Here is an 8,615-nt window from a genome sequence, read left to right as displayed (position 1 = left end):
GTGTGTGTGTGTGTGTGTGTGTGTGTGTGTGTGTGTGTGTGTGTGTGCATGTGAGGGAAAGTGTGTGTGTGTGAGCACGTGTGTGTGTGCACGTGTGTGAGAGGCTGTGTGTGAGTGGGCATGTGTCGCTGTGTGAGTGTGTTTGTGTGAGTGATTGTGTGCGTATGAATGCGTGTGTGGGAGTATACAGTGTGGTGGGGTCACCTGTAGTGTGACATGAACCCATGATCCAGTTGAGGCCATCCTCATGGGTACGGAACTTGGCTATCAACCTCTGCTCGGCGACTCTGCATTGTGTATCCCAAAGTCCGCCTTGGAGGACACATGCCTGAAAATCCGAGGCTAAATGGCCTTCACTGCTGAAGCGTTTCCCCACTGGGAGGGAACATTCCTGTCTGACAATTGTTGAGTGATGACCATTCATCCACTGTTGTAGTGTCTGCATGGTTCTGTTAATATACCATGCTGCGGGGCATCATTTCCAGAAATGCATGGGTGAGGAGACAGGGCGTAAGCCTGTCTCCTCCAGAACAGGAATTGAACCCATGCTGTTGGCATTTTTCGGAATCACACGTTAACAACAAAGGAAACCAGCTCCCACCACAAGCTGTAATGACCACGTGATCTTATTTAATTGGTGTTGACTAGGTCCCCGGTGACAGATCCACACTTTGGAACTGTGTCATAAGAACTTTGGCATCAGCCCGAGAGGATCGCAATTTGAAGTTCCACCTGAACGCTGGCATCTCTAACAGTGCAGCAATGTGTCTTCAGCCAATTCGATTCACTCCACATGATATCAAGAAACGGTTGGAGACACTGGATACTGCAAAGGCTACAGGCCCTGACAACATTCCGACAATAGTACTGAAGACTTGTGCTCCAGAACTTGCCGCTCCCCTAGCCAAGCTGTTCCAGTACAGTTACAACACTGGTATCTACCTGACAGTGTGGAAAATTGCCCGAGTATGTCCTGTACACAAAAAGCAGGACAAATCCAACCCAGCCAATACCGCCCCATCAGTCTCCTCTCGATCATCAGTAAAGTGATGGAAGGTGTCAGTAACAGCGCTATCAAGCAGCACCTGCTCAGCAATAACCTGCTCGGTGACGCTCAGTTTGGGTTCCGCCAGGGTCACTCACATCCTGACCTCATTACAACCTTGGTTCAAACATGGACAAAACAGCTGAATTCCAGAGGTGAGGTGAGAGTGACAGCTCTTGATATCAAGGCTGCATTCGACCGAGTGTGGCATCAAGTAGCCCTAGTAAAACCGGAATCAATGGGTATCAGGGGGCAAATTCTCCATTGGTTAGAGTCATACCTTACACATAGGAAGATGTCGTGGTTGTTGGAGATTAGTCATCTCAGCTCCAGGACATTTCTGCAGGAGTTCCTCAGGGCAGTGTCCTAGGCCCAACCATCTTCAGCTGCTTCATCAATGACCTTCCCTCTGTCATAAGGTCAGACGTGGGGCTGTTCGCTGATGATTGCACAATGTTCAGCACCATTCGTGACTCCTCAGATACTGAAGCAGTCCATGTCCACATGCAACAAGATCTGGACAATATCCAGGCTTGGGCTGACAAGTGGTAAGTAACATTTGCGCCACACAAATGTCAGGCTATGACCATCACCAATAAGAGACAATCTAACCATTGTCCCTTTACATTCAATGGTGTTACCATCACTGAATCCCCCACTATCAACATCCTGGGGGTTGCTATTGACCAGAAACTCAACTGGACTCACTACATCAACAGAGTGGCTACAAGAGCAGGCCAGAAACTGGGAATACTGCGGCAAGTAACTCATCTCCTGACTCCTCAAAGCCTGTCCACCATCTACGAGGTTTTGTGCTCAACTCACTGGAGTGGAACTTGAATAAATGAATGAATGAATGATTTGAATGAACGAATGATGGATGATTTATTTTCACATATGTCTGGGGAGATATAGTGAAAAGTGTTCTGATGTTACAGACTGGCACCATTTTGAGTTACAAAAGGCACAAGTCAGGAGTGTGATGGAATATTCCCCACTTGCCTGGATGAGTGCAGCCCCAACAACACCCAAGAAGCTTGACACCATCCAGGACAAAGCAGCTGCTTGATTGGCATTACATTTACAAGCATCCACTCCCTCCACCACCAACACTCAGTAGCAGCAGTGTGTACTATCTACAAGATGCACTGCAGAAATTCACCAAAGATCCTCAGACAGCACCTTCCAAACCCATGACCACTTCCATCTGGAAGGACAAGGACAGCAGATATATGGGAACACCACCACCTCCAAGTTCCCCTCCAAGTCACTCACCATCCTAACTTGGAAATATATCGCCATTCCTTCACTGTCACTAGGTCAAAATCCTGGAATTCCCTCCCTAAGGGCATTGTGAGTCAACCCACAGCAGGAGGAATGCAACGGTTCAAGAAGGCAGTTCACCACCACCTTCTCAAGGGCAACTAGGGATGGGTAAGAAATGCTGGCCCAGCCAGTGATACCCACATCCCACAAAATTAATAGAAAAAAAATCTCCTTAGTACTGCACTGGAGTAACACAGAAGGTTTTGTGCTCAACTCACTGGAGTGGAACCTGAATAAATGAATGAATGAATGATGGATGATTTATTTTCACATATGTCTAGGGAGATATAGTGAAAAGCGTTCTGTTGCTACAAACTGGCACCGTTTTAAGTTACAAAAGAATAAAAATAAAGTATTTAAATACAGTTCATCTTTATCCGCTAGGGTCCCAAACATGGAGTTCTGCAAGGTCAAGTGACCCACAACTTTCTGAACTTAAGGCAAGGGTGTTATCCATTCATATGTAAACTGAGTGAACTAGTGCAGAAATGTATCTGACCCAGGGCATGGGACATTGAGAGGAACACGCAGAGATTGTATTAATTTACATCTCTCCCTCATATCCTTGGCATGGGATTCATCACAGAAAACAAATGTTTACCGTTATTCTTAGACATAAGCATCCCCGAGGGCTGTTAGTGTACACAACATTGAGGTAAAACACTCCATTTCTTGTAATAAATCACAGACAGTTTACAGTCTGGCAGCCTCTCTCAAAAGTGTTTGCTCTTTCTGAGTTGAGTTATGACAGGGCCGATTTTACATGCTCACAGAAGAAAATGTTTTTGCTCACGTTGAAGGATTACTGAGCAAATGCTAGGGTATTAATCTGGCATTTCCTAGCTGCTCGGGTCAGCTCTAAACAGGAGCAGTTTGTACTGCAAGCATGGGAGCAGCCTCAGTGACAAATAAAGACAGAGGAAAACTTGTCTGGAGAAAACCATGCTCCCAAAGCAATTGCCTTTTTTAAATTCATTTGTGGGACGTGGGTGTCACTGCCTAGGCCAGCATTTATTGCCCGTCCCTACTTGGCCTTGAGAAGGTGGTGGTGAGCTGCCTTTTTGAATCACTGCAGTCCACAAGCTGTGGGTTGACCCACAATGCCAGTAGGGAGTGAATTTCAGGAGGTTTACCCAGCGACAGTGAAGGAACAGCAATATATTTCCAAGTCAGGATGGTGAGTGGCTTGGAGGGGAGCTTAGAGGTGGTGGTGTTCCCAATGTCTGCTGTCCTTGTCCTTCTAGATAGAAGTGGTTGTGGGTTTGGAAGGTGCTGGCTGAGGATCTTTGGTGAATTTCTGCAGTGCATCTTGTAGATAGTACACACTGCTGCTACTGAGCATTGGCAGTGGAGGGCGTGGATGTTTGTGAATGTGGTGCTAATCAAATGGGTTGCTTTGTCCTGGACAGTGTCGAGCTACTTGAGTGTTGTTGGAGCTGCACTCATCCAGGCAAGTGGGGAGTATTCCATCACACTCCTGACTGGATGGTGGACAGGCTTTGGGGAGCCAGGAAATGAGTTACCTGCCACAATGTTCCTAATTCTAAACGGAAATTGGCTGTGGCGGGAGACTTTCAGGAGGGCAGGGAAAATGCTATAGAGATATCCTGAAAGCCTCCCTGAAGAAGCAGAATATCCCACCACTAAACCCCCAACATTTGGACAGCCCTGCTGTGGCTGACCAAAATAGACAATGTTCATCCAGCATCGTTCATTTAGTGGGAATACATCTGAGGTGAAGTTGAAGAGTTGGAGGAGGGAACACACCAAGCAAACCTTAAAGCTCCACCTCCTCCACATGTGACAGAATCTGCACATCGAGCTTCACCTTACTGGCCATCCTGGAACCTATCAAACTGCAATGAAGGCAATTTATCCCCGATCCCAAAAATTAACCTTTCGCCTTCCTTCGCAATGGGACTGCATAAATCGTATAACTTTGAGGGGAATACAGAAGCAGAGGGACCTCGGGGTTCATGTGCATGATTGCTAAAGGTAGCAGGACAAGTTAAAAGAGTTAAAAAGGCTTGTGGGAACCTTCCGTTTATAAATAGAGGCATAGAGTGTAAAAGCAAGAAAGTGATGCTGTACCTCTATAATGATCACAAAACCTACAGTGTATCAACAGACAATTCTGCCCAACAAATCCACATTGACTCTCCAAAGAGCATCCCACCCTGACTCGCACCCCCCATCTTATCCCTATAACACTGCATTTCCCATGGCTAATCCACCTCATCTGTACATCCCTGGACACTATGGGCAATTTAGCATGGCCAATCCACCTAACCCACACATCTTTGGACTGTGGGAAGAAACCGAAGCACCTGGAAGAATCCCACGCAAACATAGGGACAATGTGCAAACTCCATACTGGCAGTCACCTGAGGCTGGAATTGAGCCCAGTCCTTAGCGCTCTGGGGCAATAGTGCTAACCACTGAGTCACCATGCCACCCCCTCAGTTGAGTTAAAATCTCACCCCGTTCAGATTTTTTTTTGACTGCTGGAAGTGCTCGAGCCACGTACAATACTAACTTCCAGAAGAGTTCATACTTGGAAGGAAAAATATGCTAGGGCTTGAGGAGCAGAGGTAGGAGACAGCAATATTTGTAATGGTCTTTCAAAGAGCCAGCACAGGCAGACTGGACTGAATGGCCTCCTGTGCTGTAAGATGTAATCTGACATTCCCAAAGCAATGGCAGTTGTGTTGGCATAACTGTCTCACACAAATCGATTCAGAAAGCCAATTATTTCGAGCCAGATAATTTTGACTAGGAACTTGAAGTTGACTCCAGCAATTAATGCCCTGTAAGTGAACTCAAGGGAGGTCTTATGGCGCAGTGGGCAGTGCTGCTACCTCTGGGTCGAAGATTCTGAGTTCAAGTCTTGCCTCAGAGATTGATGGCCTCAAGAGGTGTGTTTGGGTTGTGGCCAGATACATTTACCCTGTAAACCCGTTCAATGATGGTAGCGTGGGAGAGCTTCCTGGTCAACTGTCTTGGAGAAGACAATGATAAACCACTTCAACACTTTCATGAAGTAATACAATGGAAGTCTGTGATTGCTAAAATTCTGCGAGGGTATGGGAGGAGGAGCGATTGAACACAATGATTTGTGAAGAAATGTAATCACCTTGATCTCTTCAATTTCAACCACTTCTTGCCAGGTGATTGAGCAGCCTGGGTGAAACAGAAGATCTAGAATTCCAGGAGCAATGCCACAGAAGTTCAACTGACCGGGTTTCTAAATGATAAAGGGCCAATAGTCCGGAATTCCTTTGTGCCCCCCATACTAGAACTGTCTCCTGCCTGGGCTTTTCCTGTTTGTGAAAGCTTGAATCTGGCAGGTCAACATCTGAATGATACAACAAGAGCTAGTATTCAATAGGGCCATCATTCTGACAGGACTGACCATTGTGGTCGAGTTAGTCAAAGTGAGGGGTAAAGGGATGAGCGATTCACTCAGATGGGCAGTCTATGCTTGCAAAATTACTTGCCCCTGTCTGCTTGGAGGAAACTCAGAAAAGCTCTACGCTGCCCTGAAAATGAAAGAAAGACCAATTCATGGTACATAAAAATAATATTATGTTTATCAAGTATTCTTCTTTGAATGACTGGGCCTCTTGTTGAAGGTGTTTGATGTCTTCTGAGACCTAGCACCTTTCCCTGGCGAGTCGAGTAAGTCCTTTACTGAAATTTCTGTTGAGACTATCTGAGAACGTAGCTTAGTAAATGCCCCGACACACCCGTGACATGGGGAAGGGCAGTAGAAGATTTGCCCCTTCTCCCCGCTGCCGATACACTGGGCTCTTTCACACACCATGCCATTCTGACAGGGTCACGTTCTGCCCCATTTTTGAATCGGGCCACAAGGGGCAGTGTGCAGGGAGGTGGTTAGCTAGCTGCCCTTTAAACCACAGGCTGAGTGTGCCAATGAAGATCTGGAGGTGAGATGAGTCACAACATTGTGTTTGATACAAGGAAGCAAAGAACTCCAAGAAAAGAGAGATAAGCAGGAGCGTGGGAAGGAAGCGGTGATGACAAACGTGGGACCTAATTAACAAGGTTCACCGAAGATGGTGAGAGTAATGTTCAAGCACATTTTAATGATCAGATGAAATCCTGGATTACATTGCTGGCTGTAATCACTTGCTCGCTGCCGTTCTTTCTAAAACACAAGGAACATCTTCAGTGAAATGATTAAAGTTAATGAGTTTGCAAGCCACATGAGCCCAGAAAGAGCTGACCATTTGGTTTATATCATTAATGCTTCTTTTTTCACAAATTATTTTTAGCCTGCCACAGCATGCGAATAAAAATAACATCTCTTGTCACTAATAAGCTGAGGTAATTCCTTTTTGTTTTTGGAGTCTCGATGCTTCTATTTCTGAACTGATGAGGTTGATTGTAATTGAAAGGGCACTTTCACTGCTATTTACAAGGCCTAATCTCCAGTTGAAATTTGTTGGGTAGTGTAAGTTCAGTCAATTCTTAAAAATAACACAACTGGAGGCTTGCGTGAGCCGAAGCTGGTGTATACAGTGGTGCCAATAATGACAAATGCTGTAGGTCAAACAGGAGATTCTGGTGATCAACAATTTGTGAAATAGCTTTAAATCCCATGAACCCATGAGCCAATTTGCTTATTCTTAATGATATTCATGCAGCACTATTTTTTCCCAAAAGGTTTGACCAAATATTGTATATGTTTATTGTAGTAATGTGGGTTTATTAATACAATATATATGTTCTGGACATCTGAAGACTTTCATAACTGTCATCAATATTAGCGCAAAAAATATTAGTTAAAATTGGGACATGCCGAGTGTCTCTATCATTTCCATTGTTCCATTTATTTTAAGTGTGTGAACACCTTCCTGAGCATAATAGGGGAACATAGATGCTGGTCTTTATAGCCATTTTCACATTTCATTCTGTGTTTCTGCTCTTCAATGCACTGGACCCTGCAGCAGTGCTGGAGTTAAAGACTCTTGGAAAATCGCCGCTACAGTTACTGAGAGAAATGGGGACCTGTTAATTGGGGAAGAATTCTAAAACTAGCATTCCCGACCTGTCAGCCCCATTCTGCTGAACTTCAGAGCTCTCACCTCATTTCAGTGATGGGCCTGTGTCAAGAGGCATCTTATTTGAAGCCCATGGGTCTACAGAAATTTAAAAATAAACTTTGCCTTGCTCCAGGAGCAGAGGGATCGTCTCAGTGCAATAGTCAAGGTCATGAATGCATGTGAGCAGCTGCTCACAACTGCATTAATAATTCAATACTGAACATATGGGATTCTTTATCCAGTCCTGTTATAATGGGCAGGCAGTCTTGTGCTGCAATCCTATGAGATCTAGCTCTTTTCTTCAAGGTCTTTGATTCCCATGGTTCACAGCACAAATAATATTAGTTTGAGGCAATGAGTGTTGCACTGTTTGTAAACTCTACTTACACAACAATTGATTAATAATCTGGATTGAGGTTCCTTAGCATCATTCTCAGAAACTCTACTATTTCACTTTAGTGGGATATTCCTAGCAATTCAGAGTTGCTGACAGGTTTCTTCTCAGTAACTTGTTATTAGATTTGTTCATGCAGTTGGCATCACTGATAAGGCCAACATTTATTGCCCCACCTTTACTTTTCCTTGAGAAGTGGTGGTGAGTTGCAGTAGTCCATGTAGTGGAGATACACACAGATTTACTGTAACTGAAATGCAAGATAGAATTACATGCACACAGAAACAGACCATTTGTCACAACTGGTCCATGTCAGCATTTATGCTCCAGCCAAATCTCATTATCCCCTATGTAAGTCTATCAACACAACCTTTCATTCAATTTTCCCTCATGTATTTATATACTTCTAAATTCATCTACACTGTTCATTGTAGTTACTTCCCTTGGTAGTGAGTTCCACATTGTCACCTCTGTCTGAATAGAGAAGTACGCTTAATGGGTCTGAATGTTTATTTCATAATGATCATGATATGATTTAGTCCAACTTTGCATTTGAAATGGAGAACTGTGAAACAGCTACCAGCATTCTAGACTAAAACAAAGAACTATGGATGTTGGAAATCTGGAACTAAAACAGAAATTGCTGGAGAAACTCAACAGATCTGGCAGCATCTGTGGAGAGAAAACAGAGTTAACATTTCAGCTCCAGTGACCCTTCTTTGGAACTGAGTTCATTGTCCATATCGGGCAACCACCTCGAAACCGATATTCATTTCAAGCCCAC

This window comes from Rhincodon typus, chromosome 31 (genome assembly GCF_021869965.1).
Source record: "Rhincodon typus isolate 14 chromosome 31, sRhiTyp1.1, whole genome shotgun sequence".
NCBI lineage: Eukaryota > Metazoa > Chordata > Chondrichthyes > Orectolobiformes > Rhincodontidae > Rhincodon > Rhincodon typus.
The sequence above is the reverse complement of the archived record's forward strand: the minus strand, read 5'-3'. Positions refer to the sequence as shown.